This window comes from Gouania willdenowi, chromosome 14 (assembly GCF_900634775.1).
Source record: "Gouania willdenowi chromosome 14, fGouWil2.1, whole genome shotgun sequence".
NCBI lineage: Eukaryota > Metazoa > Chordata > Actinopteri > Blenniiformes > Gobiesocidae > Gouania > Gouania willdenowi.
In genome coordinates, this window is record NC_041057.1 from 31,278,699 (window position 1) to 31,295,895 (window position 17,197).

General features: G+C 36.0%; 1 protein-coding gene across 3 annotated transcripts in view; it reads left to right on the forward strand.

The window, feature by feature from the left end:
• The first annotated feature begins 5,491 nt into the window (after window positions 1–5,491).
• The window catches only part of LOC114476186 (calcium/calmodulin-dependent protein kinase kinase 1-like), a 134,190-nt gene continuing 122,484 nt past the window's right edge, over window positions 5,492–17,197 (forward strand). For all 3 annotated transcript variants that reach the window (XR_003675542.1, XM_028467524.1, XM_028467525.1), the window contains exon 1: window positions 5,492–5,639. The gene's annotated coding sequence lies outside the window, so the exon portion shown is untranslated. The remainder of the gene's footprint in view (window positions 5,640–17,197) is intronic.

Consider the following 17,197-nt stretch of genomic DNA (forward strand, 5'->3'; position numbering starts at 1 on the left):
TGTTTTTTCTACAGAGGAACCACTAGATGAGCAGCCCAGATATTTACATACAGTATTTTATTTATTTCATTTTCTTCTTATTACGCTTTCTTCTTTTCTTTAAACTGCATTTTATATTTGAGAATGTGAACGTACAGAATACAGTTGTTTTACATTCATTTAAAAAATAATATACTGTAGGTACGTAGTAGATATATGTAAATGTTAACTTTAACAGAAGAATATTCTACAATAGAGTAAAATAAATCAAATTTTAGGTGCAGGCCGATATAATACGGGACTGTTTTTTGGGGGGATATTGGAACGATATCGAATCGTAACGTCCTTATATAATCGTCCTCTATACCAGGGGTTCTCAACCTGCTATTTTATCCTGTAACAAAACCTTTTGAAACACTAATACAAGGGTTCTCAACCTTGGGTTGGCGTGGCACTGGGAGAGGGTCGCCAGATGCCTTCAAGAAACTAAGAATATTTTTTTGAACAATGTGAGCCCTTTTTTTTTTTCATATTTTTACCATTTTACCAAACTTATCATATTTGAGCCTATTTTCATCACTTTTTCTTGCCATATTTTTGCTCCTTTTAATGCTTTTTTTTCTAAATTACTCCCATTTCTGACACTTCATCAAATTTCAATCTGTCTTCTGCACATTTTTTCCACATTCAAGACATTTTCAGCACTTCTAAACCCTTTCTACCACTTTTCCACCCTAATGTTGCACACGTTGACCTATTATTGTCACCTTTAACCTCTTTTCATCATATTTCATGCTTGTTATTGCCAATTTCACCACATTTACATTTGTCATGCCCCTTATTTGCCAGTTTAAAGCAATTGTTCCTACTTTACAAATGACATTGTCTCAATTGCAAAATTTGCTGAGATCAGGGTCAGTGTTAGGGACAGGATGCACATATAATACACCATAATCAATTATGGAGAATTAAAAAAACAAAACAAAACAGTGTAATAAAGATTTAAAAAGAAAGATGTCAGCATTAATGTTTTTTTTTTACAGCCTGTTAAACCTCATGTTTGGATGAATTCCTTCACTGCTGACGTAGGGAGAATCTGCTGCACTTTATTACAGTTGTGTTGATCAGCCAACAGGAGGCGCTGTTTCACTATATTTCTATTATGATTCCACAATGACTCAGGGCAACATCCTCACAGCTATTACTACATATTATTATACTTTTTCACTCTTAATTTACTTCAGTATCATATCTCTAAGTTCAAAACAGCTCCTTTTTTCCAACCATTCACGTACATCAGTGGTTCCCAAACAGGGGTACGTGTACCCCTGGGGATACAGGTGGGACACTCAGATTTAACAATTCATTTAAAAAATAATCAGGAAACGTTACTAGTTCCTTTTTAGGCTATTAAAATAAAAAATCACCACAAACTAACAGTAATATTGCTAATAAAATAAAACAGGACTAATTTTGCTGTAGAGGCCATTTTATCACACTTCTGACAATAGGAGACAATAATTAGCTACTTTTTTTTATAAAGGAGAGCATAATTACTATTAAAGTAATCATATAAAAGGTGCATGGTATTTAAAAAATGAATACATTCCACTCATTGTTTTGAATTTGTACGACTTAGGGAACCAATGTTTGAGAGACAGTTATGGGTTTAGGAGACGATGCATGATATGGAAAAAATAAAAGATTGTAAACCACTGACGTATATCATTTAATTTCATCTTGTGATGATTTAATAACGTCTCCTGAACTAAACACGTAGTTGAAAGCAGGGTTTGGGTCATTTATAATAATAATCACGTGATTAATAATGAATTACAATTAATTAATTATGATTTTAATTGTAATTTTAAACATCTGTTGCTGTCAATTGTAATTGAGTTTAGGTAATTGACTTTGTAATAATAATTGCCATAAAAAATCTGTTTAAAAAAACATCAATTATAATTTAACGTAAAACTAGGAAACCATGTTACAGTTCTACACATATGTAGTTAATAACAATTATTAAGATATGTTTCATATCAAACCTTCCCACATTTTATCAATTAAAAATAAATAAATACATCTAGGAATATACTGACACACACACACACACAAAGAAAAGGCTCAGATGCCTACACCAAAAACATTAAAATCTATATTTTCTAATGGATTGTAAATAAATGAGATTATAGATATTTGCTTTTAGTGTATTTTACAGCTGATTTAGGACCAGTTATCATAAGAGATGCTAACAGAAAGCTAACACAATAGGGAGGTTTAATTTTCAGTAATTATGATTAATGGAGAATGTAATTGTAAATGACTTTCTGAGGATAAAAGTAATTGTAATTGGAAAAAATGCCAATCACTGTAATCATAATTGAATTGTAGTTGGGTAAATAAAAACGTAATTATAACTGAAAAATGTAATTGACCACAACTGTAATTGAAAGTAATAATGTGTGGTTGACCAAAAACCAAAGCTAATGTGTATAATAGGAGTTTTTATGTCTAATTGTTTAGTGCTTCTTTACATTATAACAGTACATTATAATAGTACATTATAATACTTAGTAAGTATAAGTTTTAGGTCTGCAGAGAGTAGAGCCGAGTGAATATAAAACATCAACAATGAGCAGAAACATGTCTCTATTCTACATAAAGAAAACACTGTCTAATCTAGATACAGTATTTTGGGAGCTTGAGTTTGTTTTTAATTTTTCCCTGGCATTGCTTATTATTAATGCCCTTCATTTGTATTTTAAACCCTGCCATAAATAAATAATAATGCTAATGAAACATGCAGCTAGTTGAAACAAAGAAAAGCTTTGGTGGGATTGTGTAGCATTTAAAACAAGAGCTTAATACAGAAAATTGATATATAAAGCACATGCAAAAACATATTAAAGCAAATGAGAGAATAATGATGTCTAGTTATGAACCGTAAACCTGTATGTAGAAGGTAAATAACCTAATGTGAAACATATAATTATAATCTGCACACATTAAGGCACATTTAAAAAAAAAAAAAACACTTTCTCTTGTGCACGTACGAGGCAGATCTGTGGAAGGTTCCTTTCCTTCTGTGACTCATGACTAAAACAGCCTGGAGACAAAGACGGAGCTGAAAAATCATGGAGGCCATTGTGCAGCGATGGGGGGTGGGGGGTGGAGTCGTGCCCCTCGTCCCTGCCTCGTCCTCCTGTGAAGGGCTCAGAGGATGATGATGCTGTTGCCAAGAAACCAATGGAACTTCTCATCAGTTTGCATCAAGGCTGTGAACAAAAACAGGACAAGTGCTGCTGTTACTGCACTGTTGTCACTAACGTGGGAATAAAACCATACACAGCAAACATATTGTGTTCGCTCCATAATCACAATAATGTTTGTCAAACCCGATGACGCCAAACGTATCATATTCAATACATGAGTTTTGGAACTCTTTACTTCCTAGGTTCCCAAAGGGGGGTACGGGTACCCCCAAAGGTACGCAAAATGTCATAGGGGGTATATGAAAACAAATTAAAAACAATAGACAACAATAGAAACTAGAATATAAATAAACCAGAAGTCAGGAGCCTCCATGCATTGCCACCAATTTCCTCTTTAACACTGCCCTCTAGTGGTGACAGAAAAACAATCAAAAAGCAAAAATATGGTGAGAACTACATTGCTTTGCACTAACCAGTGTTATATTTCTAAATCATCTGGTCCCAAACCAACGCTGTTAGGGTTAGGGTTCTGTTAAAAATAAATAAATAAATAAATAATAATAATAATAATAACTCTGGAAATTATCTTCATTAGAACATGAACTGAAAATACAAAAGGTGAGACGGGAAATGAGCAGAAATGATAAAAACTATAGAAATAAATTAAATAACTGTTTCATTCCACTTATTTACAAAATAAGATTCTTTAAAATATGTGTTTATCACTCATTAATTCCATCATTATGATCTATAGTTTTATTCTGAGCAATTGTTTTCTAACAGCATGATCAATAATATTCTTTTTATGTCATATAATGTGTTTATTAATAATGATGATAATAATAATAATAATAATAATAATAATAATAATACTAGTGATAATAGTAATCATCATCATCATATACTTATTTGTATTGGTAAGTTGCTAGTTATCAATACTAAATATAATGCTAGTAGAATCTGCCTAATGACACTAATAATCACTCACACTTTCACTGTTTCACCTGAGCAATGTGATCATGTGACCACCAGCGGGCGCTGTTGTTCTCGTGTTCTCACTGCAGCAATAAAAGCTTTAATAACAGATTTAATAAAAGCTTTAATAACAGATTTAATAAAAGCTTTAATAACAGATTTAATAAAAGCTTTAATAAAATATTTAATAAAAGCTTTAATAACAGATTTAATATAAGCTTTAATAAAATATTTAATAAAAGCTTTAATAACAGATTTAATAAAAGCTTTAATAACAGATTTAATAAAAGCTTTAATAACAGATTTAATAAAAGCTTTAATAACAGATTTAATTACAGATTTAATAACAAATTTAATAAAAGCTTTCATAACAGCTTTAATAACAGATTTAATAACAGATTTAATAAAAGCTTTAATAACAAATTTAAAAAAAGCTTTAATAACAGATTTAATAAAAGCTTTAATAACAGATTTAATAACGACTTTAATTACAGATTTAATAACAGATTTAATAAATCTTTAATAACAAATTTAATAACAGATTTAATTACAGCTTTAATAACAAATTTAATAAAACCTTAATAACAGATTTAATAAAAGCTTTAATAACAGCTTTAATAACAGATTTAATAACATATTTAATTACAGATTTAATAACAAATTTAATAAAAGCTTTAATAACAGATTTAATGAAAGATTTAATAACAGATTTAATAAAATATTTAATAACAGATTTAATAACAGATTTAATAAATGCTTTAATAACAGATTTAATAGCAGATTTAATACATTTAATAACAAATTTAATAAAAGATTTAATAACAGATTTAATAAAAGCTTTAATAACAGATTTAATAACAGATTTAATAACAGATAGATATAGATACCATAGATATAGGTTCATAGCTAGATAGATATATAAGTATCATAGATAGATGATATAGAGACCATAGATAGATATGAATACCATAGATATAGATATTGATAGATATACTGTAGATACCCATATATAGATATACTGTATATATATATATATATAGTATATCTATATCTTCTATGGTATCTATTAGATACAATAGAAATCTATTGAGGACAGAGTTATAGCACGGAATTGGTCACGTGACTCTGTTTATAATATGAGTAGGGGCGGGGTTATGTGAAGCGTGGCTGGTGTGTGTGTGTAGTGTGTGTGTGTGTAGTGTGTAGTGTGTGTGTGTGTGTAGTGTGTTTGTGTGTAGTGTGTAGTGTGTGTGTTCCTGCAGCTCCGCGGTGCAGAGAGAGAGAGAGAGAGAGAGGGAGAGAGAGAGAGAGAGAGAGAGAGGGGCGGCTGTTCTTCGCGTGTTTTCCGGAACAGAGGGTGTGAGCCATGGGACTCGGCTCAGGTCAACCCTCATCCCGCGGTGACTCAGCCCGGCTCCGACCCTCGGGACCCGGGACCTGAACACACACCGACCGCTGCTGCTGCTCCGGGTGAGTCAAACTTTTACGGTCACGTTCTCAGTCCCGCCGCGGCTCGTGCGTGTCTCGTTGTGTCGGTGATGAAGCTGAACGTATGCGCTCCACGCGCACTGCGGATAGCCTCGCGCTGAGCTGTGATCACCTCCACCTGCGCGTGCTGCCTCTCCCTCCATCCATTGGAGGGAAGCTGTTTACAAACTGAGGTTTGCGGCCCCATTAGGGACCTGTAGAGCCAGTTCAGTGTCCCTGAATAGATAGATGCTTGGGGTGGGACGCATCGATAGTATACAAAGTTCAACATACAACACGGGGCTCACGATAACAATACGAGACAATATTTCGGGAAAGGAAAAAAAAAAATATTTTAAAAAGCAGTTACTTTAAAAAAAAAAAAAAACCTTTATTTGACAAACAAGGAAAGTCTCATTGAGATTAAGAATCAATATTTTATTTGACTAACTTTGGGCATGTTTACATACGTAATCAATAGACCTTTTCAACTCAAGTTCATTTTAAAATTTACATAAATGATAAGATATAGGATAAAAAATAAAATAAATAATACCTATTTTAAGTTTAAAAAGTGCCAGTCTGAAAATAGAAAATAAAAACATTGACTGACAATTCACGCCAGTCTAAAACAAATCTTCAAGTCTTTTTTTAAAAAAATAATATATTAAGTTTTCATTTATTCAGACACTTTTTTTCAGGAAAGTTACTGTGAAATTTTGATCTCCTGACATGTTTTGACTGCCAACTGACAGTCTTCCTCAGAGACAGTTGCCATCCATCCATCCATCCATCCATCCATCCATCCAATCATTTTCAGACCCACTTGTTCCTGTTTTTCAGGGTTGCGGTGGTCTGCCGATGCCTATCTCTGGCTCTCACATATCATCATATCTAAGGGTGTGCCAAAATAACGATACGACGATATATCGCAAGGTTTTGTCCAGCGTTACGGTATCGATTCACCGGCGCCAAATATCGATTTTTGTTTCTTTTTTTTTCTTACTACACAAGTTAAGTATAGGGCCCAATAGAATCCACGTTAACGGAATTGCAAACGGAGTCAAATGGACATGAAATGCGTCTCCGTGAGGCCCTAAAAAATCCATATCGGTCTATCCCTATAAATGATCTTTTATCTTTTTTTCCATTGAGGGTGATGGTTTCAAGTAGGTGAATTAGTTTGTTTTATTGGTAAATAACTTTAAAATAGTCTAAATAATCTGAATGAAAAAATTTTACAAAGACAAAACATGATGTGTATGTAGCCTGTTGTGAATTTAATGGTGATTTAGTTGCAAATTCGGGCTCCTTGTGTTTATCTCTATGCAATGTTTGTTCATATTAGGTCTGTGTTGTTATAGTCGATGTGTTGTTAACTGGCCGAATTAGTTTGTGATTTTTTAATCTGAGGCTAAAAGGTGCACAAAGTAAATTTGTTTCTGTTGCTTGATGCGTGTGTGTGTGTTGAATTATATATTCATACAGAGGTGTGTTTACTTAGGTAGGCTTGAAGAGAAATTAAAGGGTTAACCGGCATGGGGAACCCTTAATCTCAGAGCACCCTCACTGAAAAGTTGAGCCACCCCATAGCACCTGCAGAAGAAAAGTTCTGGAGCCGCCCCTGTGTTGGAGCTCCTAGTCGGTAAAGTCACAAATTAAGCCAGCTGTCTTGACAACGGTGCACATTAAAGGTGCAGTCTGCAACTCTTATAAAAGTGACTTTTTGTCATATTTGCTAAAGCTGTCACTATGTAAGGACAGTTTTACATCAAACTAGTAGTTTGTGTGAAAAAAACAGACTCATTGAGCCCCGCCCCCTGCTGCTCCTGCAGCCTTTGGCAGATTGCCAGAATGCACCGCTACCGAGCAAAGAGAACCAAGGATTGTGTGTGATGGGATGTCTGACAGCTGTTGCTCACAGGCCCCGCCCCTTTCCCGGGGCTAGAGCGCCGTCTTTTTTACAGTGTGTGGTCTGGAGGAGTAGAAGATGGAATTAGTGACTTTTCTGCTTGAAAGGTAATTACTGCTGCTTGATTTACATTATGTTTGATTTGTAATTGTTACACTAGAACTCTGTGGTTCATGTGTTGTTTGTGTCACTTACAGCAGCCTCCACGTGACTGCTGTAAGTGACACTGTGTTGTTGCTGCTGCTGCTGAGGTGTGTGCACATTGAGAGCGATAAGTGCTGCAGTAATATGCTTTTAACAGAGAATGTTATATTACTGTGATGTTGCTGTCTGGCTAATGTTAGCTTGTTAGCTCCTCTGAGGGAGGGACTTTGGAAAGTGTGGAGGCAGGGCAGGAGAGCAGTGGGGAGGGAAGGATCTGAAAGTCGCGGGCTGCACCTTTAATGGTGCAGAACTACGTCAGTGCGTAATATACAGTATTCATATCTTCACAGTTTACTTACTGTGTACATATGTTATTTAATTTTGGTTTTAAATGAGCTGTTTTTGTAATTAATATTTTAATTTTGTGCCCTGTGACATGTTTTAATGTCTAATGTAAATCACTTGGAATGCCTTGTTGCTAAAATGTGTTGCATAAATAATGTTGCCTTTTTTTGTTGGCCAAAAAAAAAGAATAATCATACTTTTAATCACACAAACATTCCTGTCTCTATGTAAATATATCTCGGTCAGCCATGTTTTGGGGATATTTCGACGTGCTGTGCCTGGAACACAACATAAGTTCATTTTGAGCTAAATGCTCCTTAGCGTCTTAGCTTAGCATGTGTGTTTAGAGGCTTCCTGTTTGCCTGGTTTTGGACGAACAAACCTTGGGGTTGATTAAGGACACGCTTCTTCTCCTCTGCTCTGTGACAACTGATTTATTAATGCTTAGAAAAACATGTTTATATTTTAGCCCCTTGCTTTTTATATTTTTTTTAAACTTTGGATTATCATAACAGCAAATCTTTAAAATCGTAAACATGGATTTTAGCTCATTTAAAAAAAAAGCCACAGTTTTTCCCCTCTTTACTCCTAAAATAATGAATAATCTAACCGATGTGTGCCTGTAGCTCAGTGGATTAGAACCAATATCCTCTGCCTCAGTAGTTTGTCATTGTCAGAGCCACAAAAGAGTGAGATTGTGAAGTGAATTGATTGTTGAAGTAGTTCTGAGGAAATCCTACTTCCCATTCGTGAACAATCACATTTTGCACAAAGGTTCAGTCATACGTTAGATTGCTTCAGCTGCACAAACAGGCCAATTGTCCTAAAGGTGGCGCTACAGCAAGACTCTAAAGGTCACATATTTGAAAATTCACAACAAATTAACCACATGTGCTACAGTTTAGCAACTTTGACCAAAATGTAGCCCCAACAAATCGATATTGTTGAGGCATGCAGCAGAATTAGGCTGTGTTCAAAAGCTAACGTACTGCTCTTATTAAGTCTGACGTCATAAATACTGTGTAGTGCATTCACATTATAGTATGCAAAGATTGAGTATGTGAGAAATACCCAGATGTATACTATATGGGGTTATTTTTTAAGTATGCACGGTGAGCACACTCGACATACTCAACCGTCCCATGATGCATTGCGAGCAGAATATAAAATCATCCTGGGTTTCAAACTAAAAATCAACCATCCTCTTTTCAAAATAAAAGCCTCTCATCTCGTCTTCCATTAGTTTTTTTTAACGCTTTAGTAAATAGGGCTCTTGTTTTGAAGTTAACCGGAAGTTTTGTCAGTAGCACAATGGAGGGTCTCTGAAAATCTCAGAATGGAATGTGTTTCTGTGAGTTTTATGGATCAAATGAGCACATGTTGATATTCTACTTGGTCACTTTCTCACTTATAATGTTTTCAGAACTTTCAAAGATGGAGAATCAACAGAGACATTGAGCCTCAGTGTGATTCAGGTTTTTGTTTTTGTAGTTTCCAAATGCATCTTGGGAAACTTGGAATTATACTTCACTACTCATCATACTTATAGTATATAGTAGACAGTAGGGATGTAACGATTCACTCAACTCCCGATACGATTCGATTCACGATACAATTCTTTCACGGTTTATTTTACAAAGTTAGACTGTAGACAAATGATGACTGAAAAATATTCATTTTTTTTTTCTTCAAAAAAAAAAAATACTGTACTGTTTTAAAGGTGCAGTCTGCTATAAAAGTGACTTTTTGTCATATTTGCTAAAGCTGTCACTATGTAAGGACAGTTTTACATCAAACTAATAGTATGTGTGAAAAAAAAAACAGACTGATTGAGCCCCGCCTCCTGCTGCTCCTGAAGCCTTTGGCAGATTGCCAGAATGCACCGCGACCGAGCAAAGAGAACCAATCAGTCAGGATTGTGTTTGATGGGATGTCTGACAGCTGTTGCTCACAGGCCCCGCCCCTTTTCCAGAGCTAGAGAGCCGTCTTATTGTTACAGTGTATGATCTGGAGGAGTAGAAGATGGAATTGGTGACTTTACTGCTTGAAAGGTAATTACTGCTGCTTGATTGACATTATGTTTGATTTGTAATTGTTACACTAGAACTCTGTGGTTCATGTGTTGTTTGTGTCACTTACAGCAGCCTCCACGTGACTGCTGTAAGTGACACTGTGTTGTTGCTGCTGCTGCTGAGGTGTGTGCAATTTGAGAGAGAGAAGCGCTGCAGTAATATGCTTTTAACAGAGCATTGTTGTATTACTGTGATGTTGCTGTCTGGCTAATGTTAGCTTGTTAGCTCCTCTGAAGGAGGGACTTTGGAAAGTTTGCAGGCAGGGCAAGAGAGCAGCGGGGAGGGAGGGGGAGAGAGGGATCTGAGAGTTGCGGACTGCACCTTTAAAGAATCCCCTGATAAACTATGCAAAACAATGCATTTTAATAAAAAATAAATCCTGAAATAAATAAATAAATAAATAGTACAAATGAAGAAGAATCCTATTCATTTAAATTCAATAAACTATGCAAAACTGCATAATAGTTCATTTTCTTTTTAAAAGTGCAACTGTAAATGTATTTTGTGCCTTAACAATTGGACTTTAAAACAAATCCCATATCAAAGAATTAATATAAATAAACAAACTTTGGCTTTCATTCTCTCTCTCTTGTTTCTCCCTTTCCTCTCTGTGCTCCTCTTATCTTGGATTTCACATGTTCTTTCTTTCTCACTTCTTACATTCTGTCTTGGGGAAGCCAAAATGCTTCCACACTTCTGATTTAAAACACGGTAGTGCGTCCTGAATTTTAAATAGATAGTACCCTCTGTTGTTAAAAATAATAATAATAATTATAATAATTATGATAATAAAAGTATTGATGTGTACCGTGACACCTTTAAATTGATTTTTAACTGCCTCACGATTAATCTTTACATCCCTAGTAGACAGTAGACATTTCAAACACTGCCTTAGTTTTTTTTGAAGCATTAACAGGACCATGTCACGTGACTCCTGCAGAGCTGCAGCTCAACCAAACTATGCAGTGACCATTTTCACATTTACTCTCTAGCTCTACCACCTGCAGCCCATCATTACAGACATGTTAGAGGAAAGAAGTCCATGCTGATGCACTTTGACCTTATATTATCATCATCGTGTTGGATTATAGAACACTTGGAATTTAAAGTCACATCAGGTGATAAGAGCTGAATGCATGAGTTTACATTAGTGACACTGTTCAGACTGTAGGACTGAGGGAGGCACGTGGACCTTGATGGAAGAACGTTCTCCTTCACCACAGATCAATATCTGAGATGAGTTCAGCTCAATCTGCAGGTGTGTGTGTGCGTGTGTTTGTGCGTGTGGACACGTGTGCATTGATTTATTACTGTTCTTCCTCTTTTTTAAGCTTCAGAAACTTTAAAATACATGAAGGTGAACGCACAGGCATGTTAGCTTACACTCACTAACCCTAACCCCAATACAAACACATTATATAACTGACCTTGCTCTTATAGGGTCCTATAAAAAAGCCATTTGAATTTTTCCACATGAATGTTTTAAAATTCAGTTTTTTTTTATTGTTTGGTTTTCAACTCCTGTGAGGAAACTGAAATTATGATAATATAAAAAAGAAAACCATAATTCAATAAAAGTCTATGTATAAAATAAAAATGTAATTTAAATCCATGTGTAAGCTACAATTAAAAGCAGGGTTCTCACCAGTGCTGTTGAGCGTAGGGGCCCCCCACTAGGGCCGGGACGATACCCTATTGTCCCGATTTGATTTGAATCCTTATTCTGTGACGATTCGATCTAAATTGCGATTCTACATTTAATGATTTTATTTTTCTTATCCAAACACATCTTACAAAGCCAACTTTTTTTTAGTGACTGAATGAAATCACATTCAATCATTAACTGATTTTATTATTTATTCAGCGACTGAAAATTCAACTGGAATTATAAAAATAAAGGAAAGGAAGTAAAAAACATGTACAAAACAACAAATTAGTGCAGAACTTTTTGAAGTTAGTCAACTGACACTTTAAATATTCATCAAGCTAGTGCTTGGGAGTGTCTAGGTGTTTGTGTAGGAACAGGAGCTGGTCACCATGCTGGTAGTTACAGTGTATAGCAGTGTGATGATCGGCCGCTTTTTTCTGTCTGAGCCACAGGTAAAATCTCTCATACTACGACAGAATAGCCTTTGTTTGTGTGGAAAGCCTGATTTGATTAACTTCTTACATTTCTACATTCAGAAATGATCAGCGCACATGAGTCGTCAGCATCATCACAATCATCAATGTTTCACTTGTTGTTTACTCTGTAGCGGATCAAACTGTAGCTTTACGTTGTGCAGTGTTAAAATAGTTGTACATCAGTCTGAGGTCTGTCAGAGATTCATTTTACCGAGCTGCAGCAGCTGATCAGCTCCAGAACAACGCTACTACACCCTCCACGCAGGTAAAATATAATTTATTGTAGCACAGTTTGTCCCGTCTAGAACTGGTAGATATTAGAAATGCTGATGGTCAATGTTTTGGCGTGCATGTGTAGGTGTGCATGTGGGTTGGATCCGTCTCATCTGACATAACGCACGTAGCCACCTTGACTGCTTCATTACATGGATAAGTTTATTCAATATCCCATCCAGGGTCCGTTGGTCTGCTGCGCCTCCGGGATGTCTAATCTTTCTTTAGCTTTATGTCCGGATGGCGACGGACAAGATGAGCAGTAATGTTTGTTGTGTTTCCACAATATGCTACTTGTCCGGAGCAGAGTTTAATACAGCTTTGGTCATGTCTATATCCGTTCGCTATGGAATCGTTCAAAAGTATGTCCATACTTTTGATTTAAATCGCACAGGTGCAGGTTTAAAGTCTGTGTAAAGCAGAAAATAAATGTGTTATGAGTTTGTCACACCACAGAAACATGTGCCATTGACTACTGAGCCACATTTGAAAGATGAAAAAAATTGTATATAAAATTAGGTCATAAAAAATAATGGAAAAACAAGCACTTTGCTCTGAGACGCTAGGGGCGTGTCAGTTAGAGGTGCTGGAACCACGCCCAACGCACGGGAAGGGGCCGCCTCCTTACTGTGTCTATGGGAGAGAGCAGCGTGAAAGCGGCTCCAGCATAGTGTTTCCAACAGTGCTCGGATCAGGCCAAACGAGGTATCAGTGGAAAGTCTGCTACGTCTGAGTCCGAATATGTGCATCCCTCCTGGGGAGAGTCAAAACTGCGCCCGCTAGAGGTGAAAAAGTAAATCGCGGTGTATAAAAGTGCTCATTTCATGGAAAACGTGGCACCAGCGGATGCATTTTATTCCCCTGAGTTTGAATATGTGGTTTGTTTTCAGCTAAATGCCAAACTGTGCCCACTGGAGGCCACGGAAGTTTGGTGTGCTTTAGCAGCAGGGTCAGGTTTATGCTAATGAGGGCTTCGTTACGTAACGCGGTTATGATTTCTGACCCGCCCATTAAAAACAGAACACAGAAATTTAAAACACAGTTTTTGAAGCCTAGCTCCACAATTACATTATAAATGGTTGAATGGCTTTTTACATGTTTTAAGGAAATACATTTATGACCTATTTAATGTGTTTACAAGAAAATGTCTCAAAATTCGCAATTCTATTAATGTGGAAATTACAGGGCCCTACTTTTATTCCTTTTTTGTTACATGAAATCTTTCATAGCCTAAGGTCTATCTTTGGGTAGGATTTGATGTAATCCTCCTAACAAATAAATAAATAGATAAACCCCGGTGAAAGTATGACCTTCTTGGCGTAGGTAATAATTAATACAGAAAGGAACAAAGGGATTGTGTGTTTTTGTTGTCAATTTGTATATTTTTTCCATTATTTTTGTATTTTTCTGCTTTCGTATATGTTTTTTGGAGTTATTTTGTGTATTTGTGTTGAGATTTTATATATGTTTCAATTCTTTTGTGTATTGTTGGTGTTTTTTTGTGTTTTTTTCCTGTAAATATGTACTTTTTCTGGAGTTATTTTTGTGTTTTGGCTATTTTTCAGTCATTTTGTGCATATTTGAGGTTTTGTCTGTTTTTCGGAGTCATTTGTTGACATTTTGTAAATCCTTTTTATCTCTTTTTTTGTTCACTTCCCAAACTCCCTGTTCCCTTGTGTTGCCCCCTTTACTCGGGTTTAACACTGCCTTCTCTTTTCATATGTTTTTTCTCCTTTGATAGGTTTCTGTGTCATGAACAAGTGAAGTGACGTGTTGCATTAACACCAGGCCTGTCAGGTTGGACACATGATGAACAGTGTGGTTTCTGCTGCTTATTCAGCTTTGTTTAACTTGCTTTTTACACTTGACGCACAGCCTTAGCAGTCAGCATAGTGTGTGGAAAAGAGGAGGACACATCAACAGATTCCTGAACCCTTGCCTGTGGGAAATCACTCGTAGCATTCACATTGTGAACGAGGAGGAGGTCAGCCGTCAGCGGCTTGTTTATCGTCCTCTCATAGATCGTAAAAGAGGAATCCCAGAGTCCACGGCCTGGGTTAGGGCAGTGGAGTAGAGGGTGGGTGGGGGTGGGGGTGGGTGTGTGTGTGTGTGTGTGTGTGTGTGTGTGTGTGTGTGTGTGTGTGTGTGTGTGTGTGCGTGTGCGCGCGTGCGTGTGCGTTCAAAGGTAACACCATTCTAAGGAAAACACAATTCATGTCACTCACAATGTACTGATAAGAAACATTTAACCTAAGTTCAATTTAAGTTGTATTTAACCTAATAAAAAAAAACTTTCTTTCTATTTCTTATATTCTTCTATTTCTTAAATTGTAGTGTCAAACTCTCTTAATGGTGGTATATGTCTATAATTAGCAGATGTATTCATGTATGTTCAAAATGTATCTGAAATTAAACAAATACAATTAAAATGAAAACAAAATGGTGTCTGTTGTACAAAAATAAATGATCAATAAAAGTGCTGATTTTAACACAAACAAAACATTCTCATCACCATGACAGAGTCAAAAAATAAATTGTCACCAAAATCTTCTTGTCTGAACATCAACTAAATGAAATGAACTGAGTCAATCACTATGAAACTTAATGCACAAAATGTAACTTAACTAATGCAGTAAAAAGTCTGTTGGGAAAAATAAAATCAGATATGATTGTGGTGTATTATAAGCAGCTAATAAACTGGCTGATTGTTGTTGTAGCGGCTAAACTAGCATGTACTCAAGGTGATCATGTCTGCACTGAGTTAATATGTAAAGGGGTCCACTGACGGCTAGGTTTCTTTTGCTAGTTACTGTGATTTTAAATATAAGTTGATGTTTACAATGTATCGTACCTAGCAACATCACTGCTTACTACTAAGAAGTTTCTATCTTTGACTTAGGGCCCATTTTATTTTTCCCCACTTTATTTTTTTAAATAACTTTTTTTTTTTTAGAAATTTTTATCATTTTTTAAAGAAAGTTTCCTGAGGAAACAAAATAAATACTAATACATTAAAAAAAACTCATAATTTAACAAAAAATGTATGTCAAAAATAAAGTAAGACACAATTAAAAGGTAGATGTTTATTGTAGTGACATGGAATATTCTAATTGCTCCTTTTTAATTATTTATGTCATATAAAGATGTATGAGAACAGCATTAATATCACCTGATTTCCTCTCAGGGATCAATAGTTTACTGAATCTGATCAGGTTTAATGATTAAGTTTTGATCAACTTAGTTTAAATGAACCTAATTTAAATGATCCTATCTTCTGTAGCTCTGATGAGATGTTGTTCGAATGTAATATTCTAATAACGTTGTTCCAACGGACTTTTATTTTGTAAATCGAAAGTTCCCACTGAAACGTTTGTACTTGAGGTAGCTTGCTGACTGTGAATGTGTAGCTATAGACACGGACAAAAGGCTGGAATAAAAAGAACTAACAACACGGACTGAGTTATTCTTAGTTAACCAGACACAACAGTTTGAACACTGAGCAGGTGAAGATGATTTAAGATGATCACGTTTTCACAGAGCATCGCTGCTCTACACGAAAAACAGACTGAGCTTTCAGGGGGGAGGGCGGTGCACTTAATAAGTGGTCCCAGGAAACATTTAGAAATGAAATCTGCGTTAAATGGCTAGTTGGCTAAACTAGCATGTACTCAATAGGATCATGTCTGTGCTGAGTTAATGTGTAAAGGGGTCTACTGATGGCTAGGTTTCTTTTGCTAGTTACTGTGATTTGAAACATAAGTTTTGTGTATTGTTGTTGTCATTTTGGATATTTTTGTTGTTTTGTGTATTTTTCAGTTATTTCAGTGTATAATTGTTGTCATTTTGTGAGTATTTAGAGTCATTTTGTGTGTTTACTATGGGGCCATACAAAATTAGACTGAGTGGTGCATAATGGAGGCCTTTGAATGTTTATGATGATATGGAATTTAACTTTTGGCTCAATCTGAATAAAAAAATCAATATATTCTTTAATTTGTCATCAGTCATGCACGGTATGTTGTGCTCTTTTTGTGTGCTGAAGCCCTGCTCTGTTACACATAGTGTTTCAGTCTGTCTGTAGTATGACATGTGGATAATAGGGATGCACCGAATATTCGGCCAAATATTGCAAAAAAAGCAACATTCGGCCTTCGGTTTAGTGAGTTAAAAGCAAGGCAATAGTAGCGTATGACGCAATCAAACAACGTGCAGTGATTTTGAGTCGGAAAAGTGTGAGTGCGTTACTGTCGAACCAGAGCAGCAGCAGAAGCAGCTCCTCCTTTCCACACACAAACACAGCCAGACTCTCTCCTTACCGCTCTCCGTCACCACGTAAAAGTTGGAAACCGTCCAATTCTACAACCAAATCCGTTGTGAGCCACGCATCTGTAAACATCCCCATCATTTCCTCCTCAGTTCACAAGCGATGTCGGGTCTCGCTGCATAGGCTGGTGTAGCATTAGCACAGAGTGCTATCAGCTGATATGTGTAAACAATGGGTCCGTGGCTCCAAGCAGTGACTCCCAACGCAATCAGCAGCAGAAAAAGTAGTGCAGTTTGTATTTACATATATGGCAATAAAGTATAATATATATTCTATATTAAACCGCAGTGTTGTTTTAGCTGTTAGATAGTTGGAGAGGGAGGAGCTCACATTCTAGGAGGCGTGTTAGGTGACGTCACCTGCCAAC